The sequence below is a fragment of the Choristoneura fumiferana genome, chromosome 6 (genome assembly GCF_025370935.1).
Source record: "Choristoneura fumiferana chromosome 6, NRCan_CFum_1, whole genome shotgun sequence".
Lineage (NCBI taxonomy): Eukaryota > Metazoa > Arthropoda > Insecta > Lepidoptera > Tortricidae > Choristoneura > Choristoneura fumiferana.
The window spans coordinates 19,998,259-20,012,477 of record NC_133477.1 but is presented as its reverse complement, the minus strand read 5'-3'; positions in this window follow the sequence as shown (position 1 = coordinate 20,012,477).

Here is a 14,219-nt window from a genome sequence, read left to right as displayed (position 1 = left end):
ATGAAATACGATGGCAAAACATTATTTCACTTCTCATGCTCTAAAAGTAGGTCAAATAAGCCTTACGAGGTGGGAGTAAAGTGATTACTTTAGTCCCTAGGGAGTAAAAGTAACTAATTTTTTTTATTTACTTCTAGTGACTTAGATAAACTCAAACAGCCAGAACTTGCTTAGTTTTTGGCATAAAATAAGATTGTGTGTGGACCACTTTCATGACGAAAATGTTGCGTCCTTAGTACTACATAAATAGTAAATACGAAAAACTAAATTCCGAAAGTCGGAATCATGAATTTCAAAATACCGATTTTTATAATTCCGAATTTTTTAAAACTCCTAATGTTACTATTCGGATTCTTCATAAATCCGATTTTTAAAAATCCGTAAATTAAAAATATTATCTAAGGTTAGTCAAATCTTGCAAACTAAATTCGACCAACTTCCAGTAGTCGGATTGACTTAAAATTTGGCACCTATGTAAATCATAATTATAAACGTAATCATGTATAATTTAGTAGTGACATCCTGGTAGTCCAGCCAGAATCGTCTCCGCAGGACGGAACTCTTCAACGGTTAAGAGCATCGACTTGAAATTTGGTATGCAAATGTAGTTTGGGTGACAATGCAAGTACAGTCAACAAAAAGTACAGTCAGCAAAAGAGCTTGTATTAAAAGTTTAATTAGGTTAGGTTATTGGTGGTTAGGTTATGTCGCCATATGTTTTAGACCTCTACCTTACCTCGAAGATTTAATTTTTAACCGATGAAAAAAACGGAGGAGGTGCTCAAGTCAACGCATATAAATTTTATTTTTATTTTTGACCACGCATAACTTTTTACAGAGTAGTCCGATTTTGTTTTTTTTTTTATTGGAAAGGGTACCTATACTGCCAAGGTAGTCCCATATAAATTTGGAAAAAAAAAAACAACCCTAATGGTAGGAAAACAGGGGATGATTGATTGTTCACTCAATGATTGTAATGTACGACCACGCATAACTTCTTAGAGTAGTCCGATTTTGATAATTCTTTTTTTATTGGATGTATTTCACACCACGGTGCCGGAGTCCGGTTTTCGTAGTTGGCAATAGAGAGCGTTGCTACCCAATCTCACATCAAGTTCCTTAGCCGCCTTTTACGACCGGCCTTTTAAAACCGGGCACGGTACGGACTTATATACGTAAGTAATAAATAAATATTTAAACAAATAAATATGAAGATTGGTTTTTTGGAATCTTTTTGTATTTTTGGACCTCAAGCTTCGTAGTCAGGTTCTCTAACCACTGCAATGGACTGTCCGGTCGTCACCTTATTGCTACTTAGTGGACAAAATAAATAAATAAATAAATAAATATCACGGGACAATTCACACCAATTGACCTAGTCCCAAAGTAAGCTTAGCAAAGCTTGTGTTATGGTTACTAAGCAACGGATAAATATTATATAGATACATACATACTTAAATACATATTAAACACCCAAGACCCGAGAACAAACATTCGTATTTTTCATACAAATATCTGCCCCGACACGGGAATCGAACCCGGGACCTCAAGCTTCGTAGTCAGGTTCTCTAACCACTAGGCCATCTGGTCGTCTAAAAAAGGTTTTAACATCGTTATAATTCTACTTGTAATTTAACCTGCTTCCCATAAGCATCTACTACAGAATGTTTATAAAAAATAAGTATCTTCAGTAGGTGACAAGTGTAAAAGTAAGAACTTATTCAATGTTTCAAAAATAAGTACCACAGACTCTTATTCCGATGCAATAAGGCCGTAGTAACATATTTTTGAGAGGTTCGAATAGATAGTTATTTCTGCACTTGACTGTACCTATTAAGTTTTTAAGTTAGGTATTTAGTTTATAGTTAAGTTTCAGTTCATGGTTATTTTTTCTTTATGTGTATTTTTAGTTTCGATTTGAAATAGTTATTTGTGCAACAAGAGAGCAAAGTTGTTTTTTGTTGCGAGTGTTGATTTTGAATCCCGAGGAAGCGAAGGATTCTATAATTGAATCACGAGCGTTAGCGAGTGATTCTAGGTTAGAATCCTGAGATCAGCAAGGGATTGAAATACACGAGATGCAAAAAAAACTTTGGTCTCGTGTGACACATACAATTTTTCACCTCAGCAGCGAGAACATAATTTAAATGTAACATAAGAATAAAACCACATATTCCTACCTGTTTACAAAACGAACACATTTTTTTAAAATAGAATCCGATTAATATCAAATATAATAATTACATTTAAAACCATAAAAAGAGTCCAGTAGCTACAATACAAATCGCATACTCATAACATGCAATCTTAACTTCTTGTACTAATGTCACACTTATTTTTTAATACTGCAAAAAGCCTCATCTCGGGGTAATTGAAAAGGTTGAACAATTAAACCTTTAAATATAATTTTTATTAAGATTTCTATTACATAAACATAAATAGATTTGTTAAAAAATCATTCAATTTAACAAATAATAATTATAATGTAGAGGCAGTACACGGAATTCTTTTATAAAAAAAAAACAAGAGAAGCGGCTTTCGTGCAACGAGGTTGCATGCTTTATTAAAAGATCGGGAAATTTACATTTTGGAAATATTTCGATATATTTTTAATACCAAAAATTTAATTTAAGTTTGTAATCGACAAATTTGATCCTATCTCTAGCTTTTTTCGAGTTGAAGTGAAATGACAGATCAAAGTAAAGTTCAAATATTTTGAATTCAGTGAGTAGATCCAACACTGTACTCAGCATTTAAAAAAATTAATTAAAAAGTTACTTTGTCTCACGGAGTGAGCAAAATGCGATTTTGCTCACTGATTTCTCATAGCAAAACCTGTCTGTTTGAGGTGCCGAGGCGAAAAGTATATTACGTAGTACCAAGCCACATTTTTGACTTTATTCAGCTAAATACGTTCGGAAGTAATTATTGTTCAGCTTAGCAGCCATTATTTGCCTCAGACAGGTACGTGGGCGTCCGAAGTATACCAAAAGTCAGCGAAATCGGCTAAACTTCCAATAGACCTGTTTCTGTAAATATTTCCGTGCAGGTTACTAAAGATGAGCTGACTGGTCTTGCTCCGCTAATTAGGTAGGTAAGGTTTGAATATCAATCTCAAGACTAGATTATCATAATATTGGGTACTCTGTATTATCTACTGCATATTACTTTATTTTGTATATACAGTCAGCAATCAAAGCAAAAGCCGTGGTGGCCTAGTGGTTTGACCTATCGCCTCTCAAGCAGAGGGTCGTGGGTTCAAACCCCGGCTCGCACCTCTGAGTTTTTCGAAATTCATGTGCGAATTAGGTACATTTGAAAGTTTACCACGAGCTTTGCGGTGAAGGAAAACATCGTGACGAAACCTGCACAAACCTGCGAAGCAATTCAATAGTGCGTGTGAAGTTCCCAATCCGCACTGGGCCCGCGTGGGAACTATGGCCCAAGCCCTCTTGTTCTGAGAGGAGGCCTGTGCCCAGCAGTGGGACATATATAGGCTGAGATGATGATGATGATGAGTCAGCAAAAAAAAGAAGCTGCACACTTTCGTACTTTGTCGTTTTAAAGCCACGTACTAGACAAACGCCATGCAAGATTGCCAATGCGTCAATGCGACAGAGTAAAAAAGTGATCCGCTACTTTTGATGCTGACTGTACTAGGTGTTATTAAAAAAAAACAGAAAGTGGGTTAAGTAATTGCTCAGAATCGAGAGCAGAATCGATTACTTACACTGTTTTAAATCAGGTTGTGTTTTTGTTTTTATATCCCTTTTTTATTGTGCCAAATTTTTTAACGTGACAGAAAAAGTGACAGATCACAGTGAAAGTCAAAGTAAAAGTATCTCTATTTGTCAACATAGGAGGTTACAAATATACACATGGTGTTACAACATAATTGTTGAAGTTCAAATATTTGGAATACAGTGAGTATAGTAGACAGACTCAGCAAGAATATTTTCGTTGGGCATGTTGGAGAGGGGGAGAATCGTGAGTTGGTGAAAACCATCTTTGCCATAAGTACCTACTTATTATCGCTAACGTCACGTTAACTAATTAAGCAACACGGCGGGAATTATGTTGTTATGACGTCACACTATTATATTTATAAAATGGAGTTATCTAAACGAGCAGTTTAATTAATTAATTAAATAACACTTTAATTGTAAAATTATTTTATTTGTAATTATCTATTTGTAATTAATTATTTTGAAAAATGTATTTCTGCTGAGTTCCTTGCGGTGCATTTTTTCTTGGCAATGATGGTCTTCCCGAAAGCGTTGGTAGTTAAAAAAAAAGTGTAAAATAGCCCTCAGCGGCCTACTTGCAGAATAAACTATTTGAATTTGGCTAACATTATTAATGATATTGACCCGGATGACTCACGTTTTAAATCGAGTTTAGCTCGACATGTTTTGGACTAATCTGAAGCCCGTAACTCTCATCCGGTTTGAAGGGACCATGTTACGGAGGATCTCAGGAGTACTAATTAATAAAACTTTGAAAAAAGTAACAGAGTACGATCTTTACTTAAATTATAAAGGTGTTTAATTCTAAAACATATTAACCACCTGAGCTTGCCCGTTGTTGCTATGAAAGTTTTTGCAGGAGCTGCTTAGGTCTGCATAATGAGTGAGTCTCACGGTAGTTTCATGTTCAAAATTGTGCTATCATTATAGTATAGATAATTTAGTAAGGTTTTTCTAAGACATGGCTCAAACCGGTCACTACGTTTAATTTTTCTCTTGTCTTCTACATTTTTTTATCAAATAATATTTGACCATGGAACCGTGACTATAATAAACTGACTTAATAAATATTGTCCTAAAATTAACCCAAATTTTACCAAGTCGAGCGTCAAATCCTACTACCCTGTAAATAAATTCTGTATTCCTCGACGGTTAAAGATAGCCCCAAGCCATGGGTCAAGTCCATGCAAACTTTTGTTTCTTTTGTATGGACAAACGATACCATCAAAGGTAAAAAAATGGAAATTTAAGGTCCACAAAGGTACGTTTAACGCAGAAAGTAATACTTAGTACGATACACCCTCCGGGAAGCGAATATGGATATTAGGAGGTTTTTTATAAATATACAAATAAAGGTTATTTTATTTTAACCTACTTTATACTTATGTATTATTACAAATGCAAAAATTTGTGAGTGTGTATGTGGACTCCATATATACCGTAAACTGCTTCAACTTTGCCCTCTGGCCCCAACATTGCCTGATTCGATTTAGAGTCGATAACTAGCACACTTCTAGGTTTTTATTCCCCCGTAATAATAATTCCCGTGTAGATAAAAGTTTAAAACCTATAAGAGTGCTAAGTTATCGACTCTAAATCGAATAAGGCAATGTTGGGGCCAGAGGGCAAAGTTGAAGCAGTGTTTACGGTACTCAGCGGCACAAAATTTGGCCCACCTTTCATACAAAATTACCGATTCTGCATACATTTGAGGGCCAGATATTTTGCCGCTCAGTATATTATAAGCCCTGCATTTTTTATGTTATTTTTATTTTATTTAAGTATTTTTAATTTACGTAGTTATGCTATTGTTGTCATAGTTAAGATAATTTTAGTTGTATATTTTGTTTTGAGAAAAATGCCTTGTTGCCAAGTTTCTTCTTAGCAATGATGGTCTTTCCGACTTACAGATCAAACGTTTTAATTTTGGTTTATAGGAGTAAATTCACGCTGAAATGACCGGCTGGATTTGGATGAATTTATTGTAGCTGGACGTCTGGCATAGCACATAGGCTTAATAGAAAATGTATTTTCAGCGGATTTTCAATGAGGGCTATCGCGTATGAATTCGCCACTAAGAGGCGCTAGTGTAGCGTGAGGTCTCCGAAATGTCTCATGTTTTTGGGTGAGCTATGCGGGTTTATTTATAAATTAGAATAATTTTGTGAATATTTTGAATATCTGAAATTAATTATGGCAAATATGCGTTCCAGGGCAATGAATGTCTGTGTTTTGAGACAGTTTTTGTCTTTCGGAAACCTTTGTCCTCCCTTTTTTCCGAACAAAACGGGACTATGCAACACTGTGGCATGCTCGATATTTTTATGGTACGGTTTTAAGGTGTATTAAATATGATTTTAATCTAAACTTTGTTTTCACACCCGTAAAAACAGACTTTGAAAGCCATACTTAAAAACCTCACGTCTGCGCCATCTAGTGAGACAAAAAATGATAGCCCTCATTCGACTACCACATCTATAATGGTTCGGACTAGAGGAGCTAAAGGTAAAAACTCGTTTATCAATAAGAACAATATAAGAGAAAAAACTATACGCGTACAGTAACAAAAAAGTTGAGCCAGCAGAAAGCTTGTATCAAAACATTTTTACTAAGAACTTATTTTTTATAACTAATTTTTTATCCATAAGTTTCGTAAAGACAATTGTGGAAGACAACTTTTATAGTGAGATCCATATTAATATTATAAATGCGAAAGTGTGTATGTTTGCGTGTATGTTTGTCCGTCTTTCACGTCGAAACGGAGCGACGGATCGACGTGATTTTTGGCATGGAGATAATTTATAGGCCAGAGAGTGACATAGGCGACGAAAGCCGCGGGCAAAGCTAGTTGGAGATTGACAGAAGCGCCGTGCAGTGAGTCTGTTCATTTTTAGGTTATATTTCCTTTAAAATAACTTTCTTCCTAATTAACTCTCTGGTGGTGGTTTAATAAGTACATAATATTGATCTAACTCAATAACCCATCTGTCCGGTTGGCCAAGGGCCAAAGTTATGGGAGGGGAACGAGGAGCCCCCGGATCCGGGCGGCGGTAGCTCCATGAACTCGATTGAGATGGACACGCAAAATATTTCACGAAAGCCGTAGCCTTAGTTTCTTGGAAGCAATCGCCGTCCGCATCTTCTGAACCTAAAGGGAAAAAGGTGATGCAGGGAACGGATGCCGACAATGCATCTATAGCAAACCTTTACAAACACCCTGACTTAGACGAGGACTCCCGCAAATACGGCATTTTATGACAGTGGCCCATTTATTGTACACATCTCCCGAGACGCAGAGTCTAGCAACTCGGCCATCTCACTTCAACCTATAAAGGTTGGCCTCGCTTTATTCAAAGATAACATTCAAAATATTAAAAAGATGGTATAAAGTCCGTAGGCAGAAACCGTGTCTCGGTAGAATTTATGACCGCTGTGGATGCTAATAACATCTAGAAAAACCCCTGTTTGTCCAGAAATAAATATAAAGCCCACATCCCAACATACAATGTTTCCCGTATGGGTTTGATTCGTGGCGTACCAGTCGACTGGTCGATGGAAGAATTTGTTGACGCGAACTGACCTTAAAGACGGACATGGAAAATTCTCAAAGCCCGACGCTCCAACGCAAAGTAACCAATGAGGGAGGTCCTCATCCTGGGTTCCCAACTCAAACTGTTGTGGTGACCTTCGAAGGTCAAAAACTTCCTGAGAAAGTCTTTGCTTTCTTTACATCGCTGAAGGTCGAAGTATACGTTCTCCAACAATCCAATGTCGAAAATGCCTGAGGTTTGGCCCACATTCAGGCAGTGCCGCTCCGATGCTCGCTGTTTTCAAGTGTGCACAAAAACACCCTGGTGAAGGATGCAACATCGCTCCTGAGCAAGTGACTTGCCTCTACTGTTCAGGCCATCATTACGCGACAGACCAACGCTGCCCGGAATATTGTAGACAAAAGTCCATCAAATTGGCAATGTCAGAGCACAGCATCTCCTATCAAGAAGCTTCCTCTCGCTTCCCTGCCGTACGCCGCCCTTACGCGGACGTGGCCAGGTTTTATGTTTGACCCAGACCCCTAGTCCCCCTCGGCANGACCCTAGTCCCCCTCGGCAATCTCCCCTCTGGTCCCCCTCCTTCCCTCCCCAATCGCCCATCTCGACTTCATACCGTAAGAACGGTCAGCCGTAAAGCTAGATCAAGAACCCCCTGTCTCCCGGATATGATCGACAAGCCCATAAAAATATCGTGTCGACCCCACAATCTCAACTTCCAAATGGTTATGCCCTATCGTCACGAACGGACGCCAGTTGAGACGCCCAATGATGACCTTATGGAACTGTTATTCAAACTTCTTACAAATATAATCGCTAAATGGAGCGATTGTTTACCGCCGACGTTGCCCCCTTAATGATTTCACTTGCCGAGATGCTATCCTTCTCCAATGGCCCCCCAGGCCAATTTTCTTCAGTGGAATTGCCGTAGCCTTATCCCAAAAAACCTGATTTTGGTCAGAATCGTCAACGAGCACTCCATTTCTGTAGCGGCCATCTCGGAGACATGGTTGAGACCGGACTCCGCTTCAGGATCCCGGGATTCTCATGCCTCCGGGAGGACCGCGGTGATGTCGTGCTGGTTGTGCGTTGTTGATCAGAAAGAGATTACTCTTCTCCAAATACCCTCCCTCCTCATTCACATGACATTAACGCAGTTGCGGCTAATGTCATGGGAATCAACTTTGTATCCATCTATATCCCACATCCTAATATAAATTTAATACCCGATCTTTCCACCATCCTGTTCTCGGTCCCTCCCCTCTCCCTCATCCTAGGGATTTCAACAGTCACAACACGTCTTGGGGTTCTTCGCACTCAGACGCATTTTCGCTTTCCTCTTGGACCTATTTGATGACATAAATGTCTCAGTTATTAACGACGGCTCTCCCACTCACCGGTATACCCCGGACAAAATCCCAACTCAGTTCTGGATTTGTCTGCTTGCTCTCCCAACCTCTCATGTCTTCTATCCTATCAGGTACTGAGACAATCACACGGAAGTGATCATTTCCCTATTATCATTTCCCAACCATCCTCTGTTCAGCCTTCCCCCCGCCCCAACCCCTCCTTAAATACAGATTGGATAAAGCAGATTGGCCAAACTTCTCTTTTTATGTAGAAAAAAGGCTAAAAGAGCTCGACTCCAACCTGTTTAAACCCTCTTGAACTCTACAACAACTTCCAATCCGTTCTGATAGAAGCTGCAGATAAATTCATCCCAAAGAAAAAAATTGCTAGTAGCAAGATCCCTTCCCCTCCTTGGTGGGATGCGGAATGCACGGCGGCGATAAAAGAAAGAAAGAACGCCGAACGTAAATACAATGATTCCGGTCTTTCTGAAGATTTTATTGACTTCCAAAAAATCTCTGCTCGCACTAAACGTCTCCTAAAAAAGCGAAGAAGAAAGGATGGAAGGGATTTTGTGAAGTCTCAATCCAAGAACGCCCCCATCGCTGGTATGGAAAAGTATAAAAAATTCAGAGGCTCCTTCGATCCCGATCGACCATCCCCCATAATCCCCCTTCCTGGTTGGCAGAGTTCGCAGACAAATTAGCCCCTCCATCAGTTCCTGAGGAATCCTGCATAGACCCATCTCCTCCCTCTAGCGGGCTAGGCCCTCTCGACAGCCCTTTCACATTCTATGAACTTGAGTTAGCACTTGACGGCCTCCGTAACAGTTCACCAGGAGAAGACGGCATACCGTATATCTTCATCCGTAAACTAAGTCGCTTTGCAAAAGACCACCTCCTAAATCTATTTAATCTGTTTTTTGTGTCTGGTGAAATCCCCGAGGCATGGAAGACCCAAATTGTAATCCCAATCCTCAAATCATGTAAAAACCCACAAGAAGCAAACTCCTATCGCCCAATTGCCCTTTCCGCGACAATAGGCAAAATATTGGAGCATTTAGTTAAAAATAGGTTGGAGTGGTTCGTAGAAAAAAATAATTTACTCGCCAACACACAATTTGGATTCCGTAAGGGGAAAAGTACCATAGACAACCTAAGCATACTGACTTCAGACATTAGACTAGCCCTCTCCAAAAAACACCATGTTGTAGGGTGCTTCTTGGATGTCTCTGCTGCCTATGACAATGTCCTTCTTCCTATGCTCAGAGCAAAAATGCTTCAGCTGAGTATTCCTGTGAGGATAGTACATTTTATCTGCAAGTTGTTTATGGGAAGAATAATTAAAATCCGAACTGGCAATAGCTTCTACACTCCTCTTACCCTATGGCAGGGACTCCCCAAGGCTCAGTACTCTCCCCCCTCCTTTATAATTTATATACGTATGATATTGAACAATCTGTCTCCCCCTTCTGTAATATACTCCAATATGCAGATGATTTAGCGTTATACACCGTTACACAGTCGTTTGATGAGGCTTCTTCAAAATTAAATGAGGCACTCAGATATCTAAAGGTCTGGCTAGATGATCATGGGCTATCTTTGTCACCATCCAAAAGCTGTACTGTAACTTTCTCGCGTAACAGATCCATCCCGAACATAGATATTAACTATGAGTATGAGGTTATTCCCTGCAAGGACTCTGTTAAATTCCTTGGTGTTTTTCTGGATTCCAAAATGACTGGTGTACCCCATTTGGAGCACATAACCGGAAAATGCGAAAGGGGCATTAATGTTCTCCGGGCTCTTTCTGGAGTCTGGTGGGGCGCTCACCCATACTGCCAAAAACTGTTATATAATGCAATAATCCGTAGCCAGATCGACTATGCTTCACTCGTGGTGGAACCCTGCAATAAAAATGCACTTAAAAAATTGGACCTGATACAAGCTAAGTGTCTACGTATTGCTCTGGGAGCAATGAAATCCTCACCCAAAAATGCCATGCAGGTAGAATGCTTAGATCCTCCTCTCTCCCTCCGTAGACAGTACTTAGCAGACCGTTTCCTTTTTAGGGCATGTTCCGTATCCAACCATCCTCTTATACCCCGACTAGAGGCTCTCTCCCTGGAAGTGTCTGAAAACACATATTGGACACATAAGGAAACGCCAAGATACATTGTGTCGTATTCCAAATTAAAAAACCTCTCGTCCCCGCTATATACCACCTACATGAACCCCATATTTGAGGCCGATTATGAGTCTTTGATATATTCTCCAAAAGTTATCCTTGATTTTGGCATTGACAAGGATAGCCCAGCGGCCAACAACATATTTAATAAAAAAATAGAAAAATGGCAGGATTGGCTACACATCTTCACAGATGCCTCTAAAATAGATCCCAATGGCTTTGTAGGTTCAGCAGTATGGATTCCCAAATACCAAATTGCTTTGACTCAAAAAGGCCCAGCCCAGTCATCTGTTTTCACTGGGGAATCCATCGCAATATTGGAGGCTATTAAATTCTCGGAATCACACAGCGTTCCTAAAATCTTAATTTTTTCTGATGCTAAAAGCTGTCTACAAGCAATAGTAGGAAATCATTTTAAAATGAAAACTAAACTCCCAATCATTTTGAAAATTAAAGAGGCTCTAAACCGATGTGAAAAAAAAGGACTAGAAGTTACTCTTGTGTGGATTCCGGGCCATTGTGGCATAGTGGGAAATGAAAGAGCGGACATGTGGGCAAAAGAGGCCATCACAATTGGTTGTCAGGATTATAAGACTATCTTACCATCGGACCTAATGATGTCCGCTCGAACTGATTTAAGGGTCTCCTGGCAGAACATGTGGAACCTCTCCAGACACCAGAAAGGCCGACACTACGGGAACATTCAACCATTAATTCCGCGTAAACCTTGGTTTTATCACTTTCGCTCTGCTAGTAAATGGGTCACTTCTACTATCTGTCGACTCCGTCTAGGTCATGTCTGCACTCCGGTGTTTTTATCAAAAATTAGAGTACGGGATAACTCTCTATGCGAATGCGGTCTTGATGAGGGTACCCTGGATCACATTTTTTCAATTGTGGTAAACATACTTATTCCCTGTATGATGCATTGCCGAAGGATGTTCCGCGCCCTATGAATTTTCTGACACTTCTTTCTATACTAGATTCTCCTCTTTTAAAAATATTGATAAAATTTATACAGTGCCACAACATTAAATTGTAGCAACTGCAGCATGCCTAATATTATATATTTCATACTTCCTCTTCACTTTATCCTTTTATGTTAGCATGCTTAACAGTCTGCCATTCCCCTCGCTAAAAAAAAAAAAAAAAAATCGTTTCGTCTTGTTATTGTCAGTGTACCGTCCATAACCAAATGTTATTTGTTTTAGGTTTCCTGTCTGTTCCTCCCCCGAAATCAAAATTATATAAACCGAACAGTCTCCTCATGCGTGTAATGTCTCTACATCGACATTGGCAAAATACATCTTGCTAAAAAAGCAAGGGTGAAAGCCATTAAAAAAAAAAAAAAAAAAAAAAAAAAAATGTTTCAACAGTTTAACTGCGTAATCATGCCTAGTAACATCGACATAATATTTTTATAACGGTAACTTTTTTAGGTATTTTTTTATTAAGGTACGGCTATAATTTGGGGGAAACGCTACGAGGTGTGCCATGGCTTTCAAAGCGCAAAAAAAATGTATCAGTCATTGTGTTGTGTGGTTTGCGGAGAACCGATTTCTGCAAAATCACACTTTAAAAATCTCAAATAAAACACTGCCACGTCTGTACAACGAATCTGTGTATTTGTGAGAACCTAAATATGGATTTTTTATGAATTTATAATAGTGGTACGCCTTCGACACAAACTTTGCCTCAAAATTAAAACAGCTTTACTTAAAAAGAGGCGTGTTTGAATTTGGTCCACGAAAATATATAACAATTACCGGGGCTTGCATGATATTGACACCATATACGAATTTAAGAAAAAAAACTAAAATCATTTTTTTGGCCGAAAAGGCGTATCTACTCATCAGGGATTTTTAGAATATACTTATATATATATATATATTATTAATAGTATAATTTAAAAAAATAGTAATAGGCTTAATATAAGGCAATATTTGTATGCCTGGGGCACCACATAGTGATATCAAAAATAAATTTAAGACACAAATAAATGTTACCAATATTGACAAATGAATAAATTATTATGAATTATGATATTAAGAATGAACGCGGAATTGTCTATATGTTGTATCACGTCGCTACTCTGTTCCGTTTCAACACATTTCGTCATTTAAAAAAAATAATATTTTTCTGTCGTAAGTATTCGATGGAGTCTATTAATGGTCACTGATATTGCTATAAATTTTTAAAGTAACAAGTGTCACAGAACTCATCATAGTGAAAAATGGTTCTCTATCGTTTGCCCGAATTTCATATGCCGAATGTATCGTTTTCTAGGAATTTTCATTTGCCATAAAGTAAATTTATTTCTGAAATAGTAATTTCGTCAGAGTTGATATTAAACTAAAACTAACTACCTGACTACTGCATTCTATATGATGACATTTAGAAAGTCCTGAAAAGCCCGTTTATATAATTTATGGCAAACGTTGGTATGGCAAGTGAAATTCGGGCAAGTAAAGGTAAACGGTGAAAAACAATACTCATAAGGTCGGGGGTGAGCAAGAAATTATTTTAGTTCATTAGTTTCCTTTTTTTTTTTCAGATAAAATGGCACATCAGATAATGATAGTACTCTTCAAAGTCAAATTATTTTAATTCACTCTTAAAAGAGTGATGGACTCATACAATTTATTTGGTGACGATGGAAGCGGTATGTTGGAAGGACTTACTGATCTTGGTGGAACAGACAGCTTTTGCTGGTAGCTCAAATTCGGGGGTAACAGGAGAAAATAAGGATTCTGCAGAAAATAGGTAAGTGGGTTAAAATTCTTTCCATTGTCTTGCTTTTGTCCCCGACAAAATGGCACGTAGTTTTTTTTTATATGGAACCTAGTGGCATTTTCTCTCTAAGGGGCTGTTTCACCATCCATTGATTAGTGTTAACTGAGTGTTAAATGTGATGCCGTCTCCGTCTATTCGAACAAACAAAAAGAGACGGCATCACATTTAACCGTCAGTTAACACTAATCAATGGGTGGTGAAACAGCCCTAAATAAATATTAGTTAACCAGAAAAAAACAAAACATTGGCTCCACATTTTTTTTTATTCTTAGAAGATAAATAATATCGTGACAGAGTGGTCAGAAACAATGCAACGAAAATAATTTTGACCCTAGTATTACTATGGATGAATTAGCTGTTTTGGTTTTTACTGCAATGAAATGAACAACATATACATCAATTAATCGTTTAACACGTTCATGGACATAAGGCTATAGCTTTAGGTATCTGTTATAAAATTATCTGGCTGGTCTGTATCTAATCCATGATAGTATTAGAAACTTGTGTTTCTTAAATGTTTCCTTAGTTTGTACTATAATGAATTTAACATTTTCTTAGTTACAGGCAAACATATAGTCAAGGGAGTGTAGGTCAG